Source organism: Triticum aestivum, chromosome 5A, assembly GCF_018294505.1.
Source record: "Triticum aestivum cultivar Chinese Spring chromosome 5A, IWGSC CS RefSeq v2.1, whole genome shotgun sequence".
Taxonomy (NCBI): domain Eukaryota; kingdom Viridiplantae; phylum Streptophyta; class Magnoliopsida; order Poales; family Poaceae; genus Triticum; species Triticum aestivum.
In genome coordinates, this window is record NC_057806.1 from 710401160 (window position 1) to 710415831 (window position 14672).

The following is a 14672-nucleotide window of genomic DNA, read 5'->3' on the forward strand; positions in this document are numbered from 1 at the left end:
CGTCCTTCATCCGCCCACACCCCGCGTCGCCCCTCCTCTGGCGACACGGGGAACCCCCCGCCGCGCCGCCGAGTCCTCCTCCCCCTGCCTCGCCGCCACCCGAGGAGGCCGCCGGCGAAGGCCGCGCGCGCTCCGGGGAATGTGGCGGCCGGGCGTTTCTACTGGTTCTCGCGCGCGCTCGAGGAGGGGCGTTGACTCGCGATGGATTTGGGGGCCGAGCTCGGGTCGGGCGGCGGTGTTTGGCCCGTCGGCGCGGAGATGGTGGCCGGCCGGTCGGCGCAGAGGTGGCGTCTCGCAGGTGCTGCTGCTTCCTGGCACCGTGGTGCTGTGGGCGGGCGCGGATCTGGCGCGGCGACAAGCGGCGCCTGTGGTCCGCGCGGGATGGCGATGGGAGGCGCACGTGGGGCGCGGCGGCTCACCGGCGCAGGCAAGCCTTGCGGCGGGCCACCATAGGGGGGCAGGCTGGTCGGGACGCGGCTGTTTCGGCCGGCGTCTGCAGGCTCGTGGCGGCGGCGGTGTGCCACGAGTGAGGACGGCGACGCGGCGGCGTCGCACGGGACGGGCGGCACGTAGCTTCTCTTCTGCGGCCGGTGGAGGCGTGGCTGCACTTCCTCGAGGGAGGTTGTGTGGCGATGCGTGGACGAGCCTGCCAGCCCTGTGGTGCGAGGGCGGGCTCGGGCGGCGGCTTCGGCCGCGAGGGGCGCGGCAGGACGTCGCGAGGACGCCCTGGTGATGCGCGGGTCGGGGGCCCGGGTTGTCGGCGAAGAGCGCCCCAGCTGTGGGTAATGCTGATTCGTCATTGGGCAGCTCCGATGGTGGTGGTGGTTGGTGGGCTCGCTGGTGCCGGTGCGGGATGATGTGTGACTGAGGTGGTGTGGGAGCTTGGGTGAAGACCCTGTCCCGGCCTTGTGCCGTGACCAGTGATGGCGGCGGCTGTGGCCGTCGTTGACCTTTCTGGAGGCATCGCTGTTTTGTTGCCGCTCCCCTCCTGCATGGATCCGGCCATCTTGGCCTCTCCGGGGGAAACCCTTGATCTGTGATCGGACGATGGCGGCGCCTTGGCGTTGTTTTCCCTCTTGGGGGCTTCGTCTTGGGAGCCCGGCATCGGTGGGCGGGACCCGTGGATGGCGGCGGTTGTGGCGACCAGCCTTCTGTGGCAACGATGACGGTGGGAGCGATGTCGACGACGCGGCAATGTTTGCGGTAGTTGGCTCTTTTCCGGCGTGTCCGCGGTTTTGCCTCGGGTTGTTTGTTGCTGTGGAGTCGAAGCTGCGGTGGCGGGGCCCTGTAGTATACGATGACCGGCTGCAGGTGGCCCGTTCGGCGATCTCCCGTGACGCCAGCCGTGCCTGGTTTTGTTCTTCAGAGTTCTCCGTCAGAGTCGGAGCTGCGCTGTCTGGCCGCAGGTGGCTGAGATTTGGCGCAGATCTTCATGTAGCTTCACGCGTCCGCTTTGGTGTGGGTTGAGTCGACGATCGCCTGCGGCGAAGTCGGAGTCGTTTGCTCAGAGTCTAGGGATGGTGATGACGCCTCTAGGGAAGGAGTGATGACGATGACGCCTGCGTGCTGTCTCGACGAGACCCTCTTTGGAGTGGGGTGTGTGGGGTATCTTATGTGTGCCGCTCAGCGGTTGTGAGGGTTTTCGCTGGTTCTTCATAATTAACCGTGCAATCTGGTTTTCGCTCGGTTTTCCCTAATTAACCGAGCAACTCTCTTCTGCTTATTTAATCGATGAGGCAAAACTTTTGCCTCCGTTTCGAAAAAAAAAAGCACGCGTCCTTGAGCCCTTGCACAATCTATCCTCGCAAACCAGCTTGAGCCTCTCCATGTCCGCGACCTCCATGAGATGTTGAGCCATGGCGACCCCATCCCCTTCTTCTTCTTCTTATTCTTCTTCTGGCAGCGAGTCGGTGTACACGAAATGCAGCAGATGCCTGAAAACCTCTGCTCGCATGCCGTCGATTTGCACGCCGCTCTCTTTCATTGCGCCGTACAGCTCCGGCCGCCCTGAGGACCGTGGACCGAAGGTCTCCCAGGCGATCACGTACGTCCGCCGCTCCGGAGGAGGCCACGGAAGTGGTGAGGCCAATCAAACGGCCACGCCGACGACGGACCATTCGTATTCATATGCGAGGACCTCGATGACCGTGAAGCAGTCGTCCTTGAGGAGGTGTGGCGCGGCGCTCCAGGTCAGCCCTCTCGACCAAGTCGTCGCAGCTCCAGTAGGCGCCGGCGCCCACCAAGTCGCGCACCTCGCCGCTGGTCCTAGCGTAGCGCGGCACCGGCCGGGTTGGCGTACGTGGTGGTCGAGCACGTCGAACGCGACCACGGCCTTGATAGGCGGCGTCGAGGACGGCCACGAAACCGGTGGTTTCCGGGGTGGTGCCGCTGGGGTAGAAGCCGAGGTGCCGTCTCCGACGCGGAAGGAAGGAGATGAGACGCCACAGCTAGCTGTTGGGGTTGCTCTTCCTCATCCACGTACGAGTAGCCTTGGATCTTCATCATGCATGTGGTGCGTCGTCGGCGTCGTAGCACAGAGAATGGAGGCTGATCGAGTCGCCGTTCGCAGCAGCCATGACGGCAGGCGTACCTGGGTCCGGTCCGGTCCGGCGGCCGTCCAGCTCTGACGACCTAGCTAGGACTAGGAGCGAGCGAGACAGCTTGATGAGGCCGGACTTGTCTCCGATCGACGAGTCTCCCTTGGCTTATATGGATGGAGATGGACCTCAGCTCAGCACCTACTCCCTCCCAGTCCGACCAAGGGAACTGAGGTCAACACGGACTGAGAGGCCCGGGGCGACGCCCTAGGGCCAAGCCCGCTTTCCCCTGAAAAAATGGAAAACCCTATTTGCCACTCGTTTGTCCGGACTAGGCCCACGACAGAGGAGAAAGGCCAATAATGCTAAACATACAAAGGTTTACATGCTTTTACACGATGATTAGGATCTTTTCAAACTAACTAACTACTCCCTCGATTTTCATGGGGATGGGCCCCTTCTCTCCCTTAATCTTCAATCAAAACCCACCTTTACTAGAAGAACGCCCGTGCGTTGCAACGGGGCCACATTAACTTTAAGAGTTCAATATTAATATTCTCATACATATCAATCCTTCTCCTCCTTTCGTCTGCCACCGAGACAGGGACCTAGACTTTGTGCTGCTCTTATTGATTTCAAACCCAGACGAGATGGGGTGGTGGGAGGGGGGACGAAAAAACCCAGACGAAACAAAGGAGAAGGAGAGCCTCATCAGTAGCATCATGGTGGATTTCAAACCTAGCGTTGTGCTCCGCCCAACGAACATGGACGCCGCCGCCGCCGGCCCGGTGGAGCTCGAACCCGAGAGACTCTGCTGCTTGCTGGGAGGGGTCGGGGAGGGTCGGAGCACAGGAGCATTGACGTGAAGACAGAGTAGGTCGGGGAGATTACTGTGCACGCCGCACAGCGACTTGGACCTCGGAGGGCCTTGGCTCTGTCAGGAGGAGGTCCCGAGTTCCTGCCGAGGACAGCCTGACGGGGGAGACGCACGGCCGCTCGCGCTGCCCGCAACGCGACCACGCCCTGCCCTAGGGTTCTGCGACGGCGGCAGCGTCGTCCACAGCCATACCCTCCCTGAGTCCTGCCCTGAACTGGGGTTCCGAGATGGCGGCGGTGGCGGAGGTCTCTGAGGTTGGAGAGGGGCAAGATGTAGGACGGCGGAGGCTGGAGCCTAGAGCGATGGCGGCGTTTCGGGATTGCAGGCAGGGGGACGTGCGAGGTGAGTGTTTTTTTCACCGGTTTATGTTGTGTTGCCTGCACGGATATATAGGAGAACAAATAGGTGGATTATAATTCCTTCCATTGTATCAGTGCTGGGAAAGGAAGCGAGGGACAAAAATCAATTGAGGGGCCTTTAAGAGTAGAGATTAGTTAATTGGATTTTTCTTTAAAGTCTGTTATTTGTTTCCTTAAAATTTATTATATGTTTCCTAAATCAAATTGCAACGATGGGATGGATCGATTGATTTGGATAGTCTATTATTTGTTTCCTTCACATCCATTATATGTTTCCTAAAGCAAATTGCATTTATGAGATGGATCGTTTGATTTGGATGGATCGATTGATTTGTTTCCTTAAAATTGGATTTTTCTTTAAAGTCTGTTATTTGTTTCCTTAAAATTTATTATATGTTTCCTAAATCAAATTGCATTGATGGGATGGATCGATTGATTTGGATAGTCTATTATTTGTTTCCTTCACATCCATTATATGTTTCCTAAAGCAAATTGCATTGATGAGATGGATCGTTTGATTTGGGTAATTTAGTAAAGTTAGATCTGTATCTTTTTGTACGGTAGGAAAGTGTTTGTTTAGAAGGAAATAGTGAAAAAATAAACCGATGGGGTGGTGGGAGGGGGGACGAAAAAACCCAGACGAAAGTGGTGGGAGGATGACGAAAAAAACCAGCAAAAAAAAACCGCGCAGACTATTCATCAAGTCGTCCATTAGGAGTAAAGATGTAAAAGCATGTATCCTTTTGTATATTTTTTTGGAGAAATCTCGCCCACTTTTATTGATTGATAACAATGTCCATAGGTACATGGTTCGGTTTATAAGGGTTACCCAACCACACATGTCTACCTACTCCTAAATTACAAGCAAACTTGATGAAATCTCGAAATTAAAATTCCTACACTCATGAATAAAAGACCAAGACGTACATATAAGAAGATATACGCGCCGCAATCTCTTGAATGATAGCCGCATTAGGACCTTCCGTCCCCTTGTTGATATCTTTTACCACTTCTAGGCAGTCTGATGCTACTACCATATTTTGAATATCAACATCATCTGCTAGGGTAAGAGCTTCACTGCATGCAAAAGTTTCGAGCATCATTGGATCACCAGTTTCCTTTTGTACGTGTAGCATTACTGGGAGAAAGACGAGCGTTCAGGATGGGCTGGCCCGTTAAACGTTTCAACCATTCCGGTTTTGGGAAGGTTTAGCCGATTTTTTTCCCCGGTTTGGGAATCTTCCTTCTAGGAGGTTCCTGAAGCGGTTTTTTTTTTCTGTTCCTTTTTCTTTTTTAGTTTTTTCCTGTTTCTTTTTCTTTCTTTCGGCGCCCTGTATCTTCAAAAAAGAAAGCTATTAATGACTGTTTCGATCAACAAGCACGCCGGCGGCTGTCACTTCCATTTTCTTCTTTTTTCATGTTTATTTTCTTTTCAAAAAAGTTTATTGAAAAAAGCGTAAATTTTCAAAAATGTTTGTGTTTTTCTTAAATTGTTCAAAACTTCAAAACAAATCCTGTTTTCCAATTTTGTTAACAAATTTAGAAAAATTGTTGCCTTTTCCCCAAAAAACAGGGCTTCAAAAATTGTTCACAGATGCAATTTTTTTAGCATTTTCAAAGCTTTTATTTAGAGTTTAAAAAAAATCTCCCTCTTTTTTTCAAAAATGTCCGTGCTTTCAATTTTGCTCAAAAATCTCCCCTTTCCCAAAAGTTGTTTAAGATTTAAAAATATTTGAGTTTTCCAATGTTCGCGTTTTCAAATAAATTACAATTTTTAAAAAAATTATTCAAAAAATTTGAAATGATTTTGTTTCAATAAATATTCTATTCTCTCAATAAAATCATGTTCAAAATCCAAAAAATATTTAGATCTGTTGCCACTCATAGTTGTTATGCACCGCAATGCATATTTAGACACCAATATTATGCGGCTTTCCATTGGCGGCTATGTAACAGCGTTGACTGACAGCCGACTTTTTTAGGAATTTTATTTATGCCACTGGAGTTGGTGCTTACTACAAGTTTGCGCTGCTTATTATTAATAAAATTTATTCAGCTCTTGCGTCTTAGGACACGCAGTCATGAGTCATGCGCCGCGAGTTCGGTCCCACTTTATCACCAAATATATATATTTTTCAGATGTTTTTGGGGAGTCGCTACCAACTTTTTTTTAGAAAAAAAGAAAGAAAGAAGGCTATCCGTGAATTGAAGAACTATTGTACAGACATGGGGATGAACACGAAGCGAAAACTTTGCACTCGTTCTACCTTACCTTAGGATGAAAGCGAATTGTAAATATGAGACGAAAATTAAACTAATTTGGGGAACAAAAGCGGAAACGAAAATGAAATTGAGGAACATAATTTTCGTATCTGCACATGCATATTGTGTTTTTTCATGTATATATAGCCAACTCTAGACCAGCCTAGATACATGGGCTAACTCAAATGTCCTTGAACTTATACTTGTATATGCTGCCAAAAATAAAAATCACGCATAATAGTATACATTATTGTGATATATCATAATAGTTACAGTCACCTTAGCAATTGTCTTTTTTGTTTTTATTCTATATTTCTTTGAAGTTCAATAGTTTTTCGAGTTCCAACGATTTTCCACTTTATTTGTGCCCCCGCCGTAGTATCTTCTTTCCTATTCATTTCCACAAGAAATTATGCTCCCCCCTATCCATATCTCAATTAGCGAAAGGTAGTTTCGCTCCCGGACGGCGTCCAAGCTTGAAGATCTGGCAGTCTACTTCAATAGAAGATGGTGGATCCAAGCAGTGGCAAAGCAAGACAAAAACCACTGGGGGGCAAAGGTAGATGACAAAGATTTGGGGGGCAAAACACTAATTTTCCTCTCATCTAGGCCCTTCAAAAAATCTTCTCACTTTTCTCCAAAGTTGGGTGGGTGGGTCCCCCTGGCCTCAACATAGCTTCGCCACTGGATCAAAGACCTGTGGTCGTCCATGCATCCTTTGGTCACATTTCCCCTGGAAGCAGCTGTGGTAACTGCTCCAGGGCGTTGGTTCGTCCGTAGGTGGTTGACTTCCTGACCGCAAGATAAAAAGTCTTGCCGGCTCTACAGAGGAGCAACGTCGGCACCGGGGCGCCATCCCCTTGTCCTGAAGGTTGTTGTCGGAGATACCCCAGATGTTTGTTTTTGATTTCTTGTTTGTTTGGGTTGTTTTTTTGTAATGTTGGTTCTTTGAATTTATTGAGCTTAGGCTTTTTTTCACTAGTGCTAATTTTTTGGTTCTTAGATTAGAATAATTTTCTTTTTGAGACAATATAATTCTCTGGTAAAAGGCATGAAAATGAAGGTAAAATATGGTAGAAATCAGCCCACTCGGTCTTCACCCAGTTGACAATGGATTGCTCAAACGCGGGAGCTATTTCTCGCATTCAGCGAGCCTAAAGATTTCTCTCGCTGAAGGATTCCGACTATCGCACAACGAAATAGAAAAACCTATCAAGAAAACGAGGGCGCGAGCAAACTTGGCTAAAATGGGCCGGCCCGGCCCGGCCTGGATCCAACGAGCCAGGCACGCTAAGTACGCGTGCCGGCCTCTTTGGCCCAGGCACGACCCCTTCACTACATGAATCGTCACGTCGGCCGGTTTGTCCTGAGTAGCCACGTCGAGGCACGGGCGCAGCCGCAGCCGCGCATCATCGATCGTTATTTCCTCATTGGCATTGCTGAAGAAAAAAATATGGTTGGTGTCTGCAGGAATAATGAATAAAGAATTGCAGTGCGCTCTTCAGCTTTTTTTTTTTTTGCGGGGAAAAAGGAATTCTCATTACTCAAGGAGGCTTCTCAGCGAGAGCTAGGTTTACAACAAAATCCATCCCGGCAGTAAGCCAGACTGCTGTGCGCGGAGTGCTACGGCCATAGGCGGCCAGCTCATGACTAATCCTGTTCTGCAGACGGCTACAAAGAATAAAAGAGATCTCCCTAGCATCGCTTCCAGCCAACCTACGAATCTCCTCTATAAGTGCACGATGTGATGATCTATCCATCTCGCACGCTGCAATCATCGACACCGCCTCCGCGCTATCCAACTCAACCAGAATAGGTAGGTTAGATCGGTGCAAGGCCAGCTCCAAGCCTTCTCTGCACGCTGCTAGCTCCGCCTCTAAAGCGTTGTCGCATGTACGTAGCTCCCTACATGCGCTGTAGATGATCTCGCCTCTGTCATCACGCAGGATCATACCTCCTCCCGCCTCACCTGTGGCCGTTATGTAGCTCCCATCCGTGTTCAACTTAACCCAGCCCGGCTGGGGCGGTACCCAATGTGCGCGCACCTTGGGCGCCGTACTTTCTGGAGCGCGTGGTGGTGAAGGCAGGACCACCATCTTCCCTTTCTCTAGGTTACCATCAGGATGTTGCTGTATGCACAAGAGTGAGTTGATGTATCCGTGCAAAAAGCGTCGAGAGGCTTCGGCAGTGGGCGGCGCCTTGTCGTGTGTGATCTCATTCCGGACATGCCATACTCTCCACATGGTCATGAGCACCACCAGTCTCGCCGTCTCATCCAAGGGGTCCAGCAGTGAAAAGATCCACTCTGGGCCAATGTTGACGATGGCCTCCACCTTGGGGATGTTCTAGTCCAAGGCCATAACTCGCCAGAGCTCTCTTGCCAGGGGACACCTTCAAAGCGCATGGAATCCATCCTCGCGTTCAACACCACACATGGGGCAAATATCAGTAAGCTCGAGGTGTCGTGAGGCTTTATTGTCCCAAGTAGCAAGTGAGTTGGTGACGACTCTCCAAGCGAACACACGTACCTTAGGGGGAGCAGGGCACCCCCATATGATCTTCCAGATGGCGCAACGACCATCCGGTGCCCTGCTCGTGGCGGAAGCCGAAGGACGCTCGCGCTCATCCATGGCCAGGCGGTAGGCGGACCGAACGGTGAAGATACCGTTCCTCTCCGGTGCCCATGCAATAATATCCTCGGTGACGCGGGTCAACGTACGGATATTGGTGATGACGTCGACATCCGCAGGGAGGAAGTAGCAGCGGAGCAGGTCCATGCGCCAGCACCCCTCGCCATCCAGGAGCTCCGCCACCCTCCTTAGGCGGCACGTACCCTGCAGGGATATGGGTTGGCGTGATGGCTCCCTAGGTAGCCACCGCTCTCGCCAAATGCGGATGTCCTGCCCGCCCCCGACACGCCATATGATGCCCTTTTTCAAGAGCTCGAGGCCATGCTGAATCGCCTGCCAAGTCGGAGATGCATTCCCCGAGAATATCGTATCTTCGAGGCGCCCGTCGTGATAGTACCTTGCCTTGAGAACATGCGCACACAAGCTGGTGGGATTAGTTAGCAAACGCCAAGCCTGTCTCGCTAGGAGCGCCTGGTTGAAGAGGCGGAAATCTCTGAATCCCAAACCACCCTTACTTTTCTGAGCTTGTATCCTTGGCCATGGTATCCAATGTGTTTTCCGCTTGCCTTCCGATGCCCCCCACCAAAAATTTCGGACCATTCTGTTCAGATCATCGCAGGCAGACATAGGTAACTTGAAAACGCTCATAATATACGTAGGGATGGCCTGAGCTACTGCCTTGATCATAGTCTCCTTGCCGGCCAGAGAGAGGGTGTCGCCCCACGCAGTAATCCTTTTCAACAACCGGGACTGCAGATTCTAAAATTTACCTCGCGACATGCGACCCTCGGGCTTTGGAAGGCCTAGGTACTTTTCCTCAAAAGTAACAGTACCAATATGAAGAATATCTCTCACCACGTCTTGCATCATGGCTGGACACGAAGTGCCAAACAGGGCACTACATTTAGACGGATTAATATATTGTCCAGTGGCCTTTGCATATGTATTTAGCACTTGTTGGACCTTTTTAGCTTGGTCCGCCTCTGCCTTGAACAAGAGCAACGTATCATCTGCGAATAATAAGTGAGACACTCCCGGCGCTCTTTGGCATATTTTTAGCGGGGTATAATCTCCTCTTTGCTCTCCATCTTTCAACAACGCAGATAGACCATCAGCCACAAACAGGAACAAAAACGGGGACAAAGGATCACCTTGCCGTAGCCCACGCGACGGTGCAAATGATTCCAAGAGGGTTCCATTGAATTTCACTGTATATCTCACCGAGGTGACGCAAGCCATAATCCAGTCCACCCACCGGCGAGCGAAGCCCATCTTTTTCATCATTCGCTTCAAGAAGATCCAGTCCACCCTGTCATAAGCTTTTGATAAATCCAGCTTATATGCACAGAAGCTCTTGCTAGGGTCCTTCTCCTGCTGAATAAAGTGGAAACACTCAAAGGCAATTAGTGCATTATCTGTAATCATCCTTCCAGGGACAAAGGCACTTTGTTGAGGAGAGATAATATTATCCAAAATAGGTCTCAGTCGATTCACCAAATACTTTGACACCACCTTATATATGACATTGCATAGGCTTATTGGACGAAACTCAGTTAGCCTCTTCGGGTTATCCACCTTCGGGATGAGAACAATGGAAGTGTCATTCACCCCCTCAGGCATGATCCCTGTACGAAAAAATTCATGCACTCCTGCCATAACCTGTTCTCTCATACCTGCCCAGTTCCTCTGGAAGAAGCGGGCTGGGAATCTATCCGGCCCTGGCGCCTTGAGTGGTCCAATCTGGAAGAGAGCATAAGCTATTTCCTTGTCTGAAAAATCTGCGCACAGGCCATCATTCATATTGTCAGTCACACGAGTCTGTATCAAATCTATAACTGGATCCGCACATAGAGAAGAATCAGCAGTAAAAAGCTTAGAAAAGTAGGCCGTAGCCATAGCCGCCATGGAACCATGGTCCCTATACGTGACCCCTGCCTCATCAATGAGTGCCTTAATGCGATTTTTTCGCGCATGCCACACCGCTTTCCGGTGAAAAAACCGAGTGTTGCGGTCGCCTTCCCTCAGCCATGCAATACGAGACCGCTGCATCCACAACATCTCCTCTCTGTATAGCAGCTCGTTCATGCGGTCAGTCTCCTCCCGTATGTCCTTCCTATCTGCATTCATCGACAGAAGCTCCTCCAAGCGGGAGCGAGATTTGTTAATTTCCTTAATCACATTACCAAATTTTTTGCGGCTCCAGTCTTGCAGTTTTTTCATCAAGTTACCCAAACCGGAAGCAATATCACCAAGATTCAGCATAGCACCCAACTCAGTCCATGTGTTCATAATTACCTCGGGCAGGGATGGGTCCCGTTCCCACATTATCTCATACTGTCTGCATCTCTTGCCTGTTGCCTGGCTCGTCTCCTCGAGCGCGCATCGAAGCAAGATGGGAAAGTGGTCCGAGCTGGGCGCCACCAGGTGCTCCACCCTGGCATGAGCGAAGACATCTCTCCACATGTTGTTGGCCACAGCATGGTCGAGGCGGACCTTTACATTAGCCCACCCCCCTCGACGATTATCAAAAGTATAGGGCAGACCTGCAAAACCAAGGTCGCCCAAACCACAAACCTCAAGAACATCTCTGAAATCAAGCATCTGACCTGCTGAACGCGGTGTGTCGGAGAAGTGCTCAAAACTCCACATCGCTTCGTTAAAGTCTCCCACAACGACCCACGGCATGTTGGCCTTTTGGTGAAGATCACGGAGAAGGGACCACATGCGATGACGGTCCTCCGTCCGTGGCTCGCCGTAGACACAGGTAAGCCTCCAGGGTGGCTCACCCGCCGTACCAGTTACATACGCATCAATATATCATTCATTTATTTCTTTTACATCAAGACTCAAAGACTCGTGCCAATACAAAGCAAGACCACCACTACGACCGACACAATCAAAAGCATCAAAACCTCTCAAACCTAACCTAGCACGAAGACGTTTCATTTTATTCTTAGACTGCCTAGTCTCACAAAGAAAAATGATACTCGGGGAGTGAGCCTGCACTAAACTCACAAGGTCACGAACTGTCCGAGAGTTCCCACCCCCTCGGCAGTTCCAACTGAGGAGATTCATTGCTCCTGACGGGGCTCCGCCGGCCCCGTCAGTTCGTCGGCGGCCCCTGTGCCGACAGCCTCCAAGTTGTTGGTCCGGTCCACCATCTCCTGGTCAGCCACCTCGCCCTCATGCTGGGACTGCTGCACCTCCAGAGTTCCCGACGTTCTGCGCTTTTGGGGGGTACCTGAAAGCACACGATCGGCCAAAGTGGCCTTATTATCATATGGCACCAAAGCAAGGTCTCCCGCCTCCTGTACAGAAGCAGTACTAGAGGTACATCGATTTGCAGGAATAAAGAATTACAGGCAGGCACGTCCCCCTGGTCCCTGCCTGGCTGCCTCCCTGTCCCTGGTATACGTAGATTTTTTTTTTTTTTTTGAGAAATTGGTATACGTAGGTAGCAGTAGGTTTTGCTCAAGAGAAAATGTGCTAGTCGTGCCGTGCCGGGCTGGCACGCATGCCTGGCAAGGCAGCCCAGGCACGACCTAGCCGGGCCACGTGCCCACTAAGTCACGTGCCGTGCCGGGCCGGGCACGCGGGCTATCGTGCCGGCCCGACAATACCGGCCCGTTTGGCCAATCGAACCGTGGTTTTACGAACGAGCATAGAGCCGGTAGCCACTGCACCACTTATGACTTCATGTAAAATACACACTACAATGCTAAAAAAAATGTAAAATACACACTACTTGAGGGTTTTTTATTTCTTCATTTTTCCTTTCTTTCCTTTCTTTGGTTTTTTGTTTGGTCTTGTTATTTTTCTCCGGTTTTGTTTTATTCATCATTATAATTCGATTTTCTCCATTTTTTGCTTTTTTCATTTCATTTTTCTGTTTTCAATGTTTTTTTTCATTTTCTTCTCTGGTTTTTGTTTTGTTTTCCTTTTTTTGTTCTCGATTCTTTGTTTTCCTTTGGTGCTTTCTTATGTTGTAATTTTCACTCTACATTTACGCACATGTCAAAAACATTTTTCGTAACAAGTGATCAACACTTTTTGTATACAAGTTCAACATTGTCCCAATGCTATTTCAACATTTTTCAAATACTTGTTCAACATTTTTAATAGTTATTAAAAAAATCATATACTTGGTCAACATTTTAAATACTTACTCAACATTTTCAAATACTTGTTAAACATTTTTATATACCCATTCAACATTTTAATACCCTTTTCAACATTTTTAATAGCTATATGCACGAGTCTTAAAAGGAGAAATCAATGGGTCACAAATTGACTGAGCCAAATTCATTTTTCAGGCGACTTGCATATGGCTGAACTAAAGTGAGAGTTTGCAGATTTTATTGTGTAATAAGTATTTCTTTATGGCACAATAGTTTTTTGAGTTTCGGGGATTTTTCACTTGATGAATGTCCGTGTCCGCGTCGTAGTGTCTACTATATCGTATTAATTTCACAATGCGTACATATATTTTTGAGGGGTTCACAATTTGTACATTTTTTAGGGGTACTATTTGTACTCTTTTTTTTAGCATGGTACAATTTGTACATAGGAGTATTTGTTTTCACTTCCCGTAGAAGATACTAGGTATGAAAACAAGACAAACATGGCAGACATGAGCCCAGACATGCATTACGCCCCCACAAGGAACGAGGAAGCATCCGATCAACGGTCAATAAGAATCAAAAGCTTTGCTCTGAAGCCAGGTCTGACAAGATTGAAGCAAGGTCCCAGAAGATTGATGCAGCTGAAGGAAATATGCCCTAGAGGCAATAATAAAGTTATTATTTATTTCCTTATTTCATGATAAATGTTTATTATTCATGCTAGAATTGTATTAACCGGAAACATAATACATGTGTGAATACATAGACAAACAGAGTGTCACTAGTATGCCTCTACTTGACTAGCTCGTTAATCAAAGATGGTTATGTTTCCTAACCATGGACAAAGAGTTGTTATTTGATTAACGGGATCACATCATTAGGAGAATGATGTGATTGACATGACCCATTCCGTTAGCTTAGCACCCGATTGTTTAGTATGTTGCTATTGCTTTCTTCATGACTTATACATGTTCCTATGACTATGAGATTATGCAACTCCCGTTTACCGGAGGAACACTTTGTGTGCTACCAAACGTCACAACGTAACTGGGTGATTATAAAGGTGCTCTACAGGTGTCTCCGAAGGTACTTGTTGGGTTGGCGTATTTCGAGATTAGGATTTGTCACTCCGATTGTCGGAGAGGTATCTCTGGGCCCTCTCGGTAATGCACATCACCTAAGCCTTGCAAGCATTGCAACTAATGAGTTAGTTGCGGGATGATGTATTACGGAACGAGAAAAAAGACTTGCCGGTAACGAGATTGAACTAGGTATTGAGATACCGACGATCGAATCTCGGGCAAGTAACATACCGATGACAAAGGGAACAACGTATGTTGTTATGCGGTCTAACCGATAAAGATCTTCGTAGAATATGTAGGAGCCAATATGGGCATCCAGGTCCCGCTATTGGTTATTGACAAGAGAGGTACCTCAGTCATGTCTACATAGTTCTCGAACCCGTAGGGTCCGCACGCTTAACGTTCGTTGATGATATAGTACTATGAGTTATGTATGTTGGTGACCGAATGTGAGTTTTGGATGAGATCACAGATATGACGAGGAACTCCGGAATGGTCCGGAAGTAAAGATTGATATGTGGATAGTAGTGTTTAATCTCCGGAAGGGTTCCAGAATTCACCGGAAGGGGTTCCGGATGTTTCCCGAAATGTTTGGGCACGAGAACACTTTATCTGGGCCAAAGGGGAAAGCCCACGAGGTTTTTGGAAAGCGCAAAAGGAAGTTTTGCGGAGTCCAGGGGCCAGACGCCGGGAACCCTGGCGTTTGGCCCTGGAGTCCGAGAAGGACTCTTGCCTTTCGGGTGAAACCGACTTTGTGGAGGCTTTTACTCCAAGTTTCGACCCCAAGGCTCAACATATAAATAG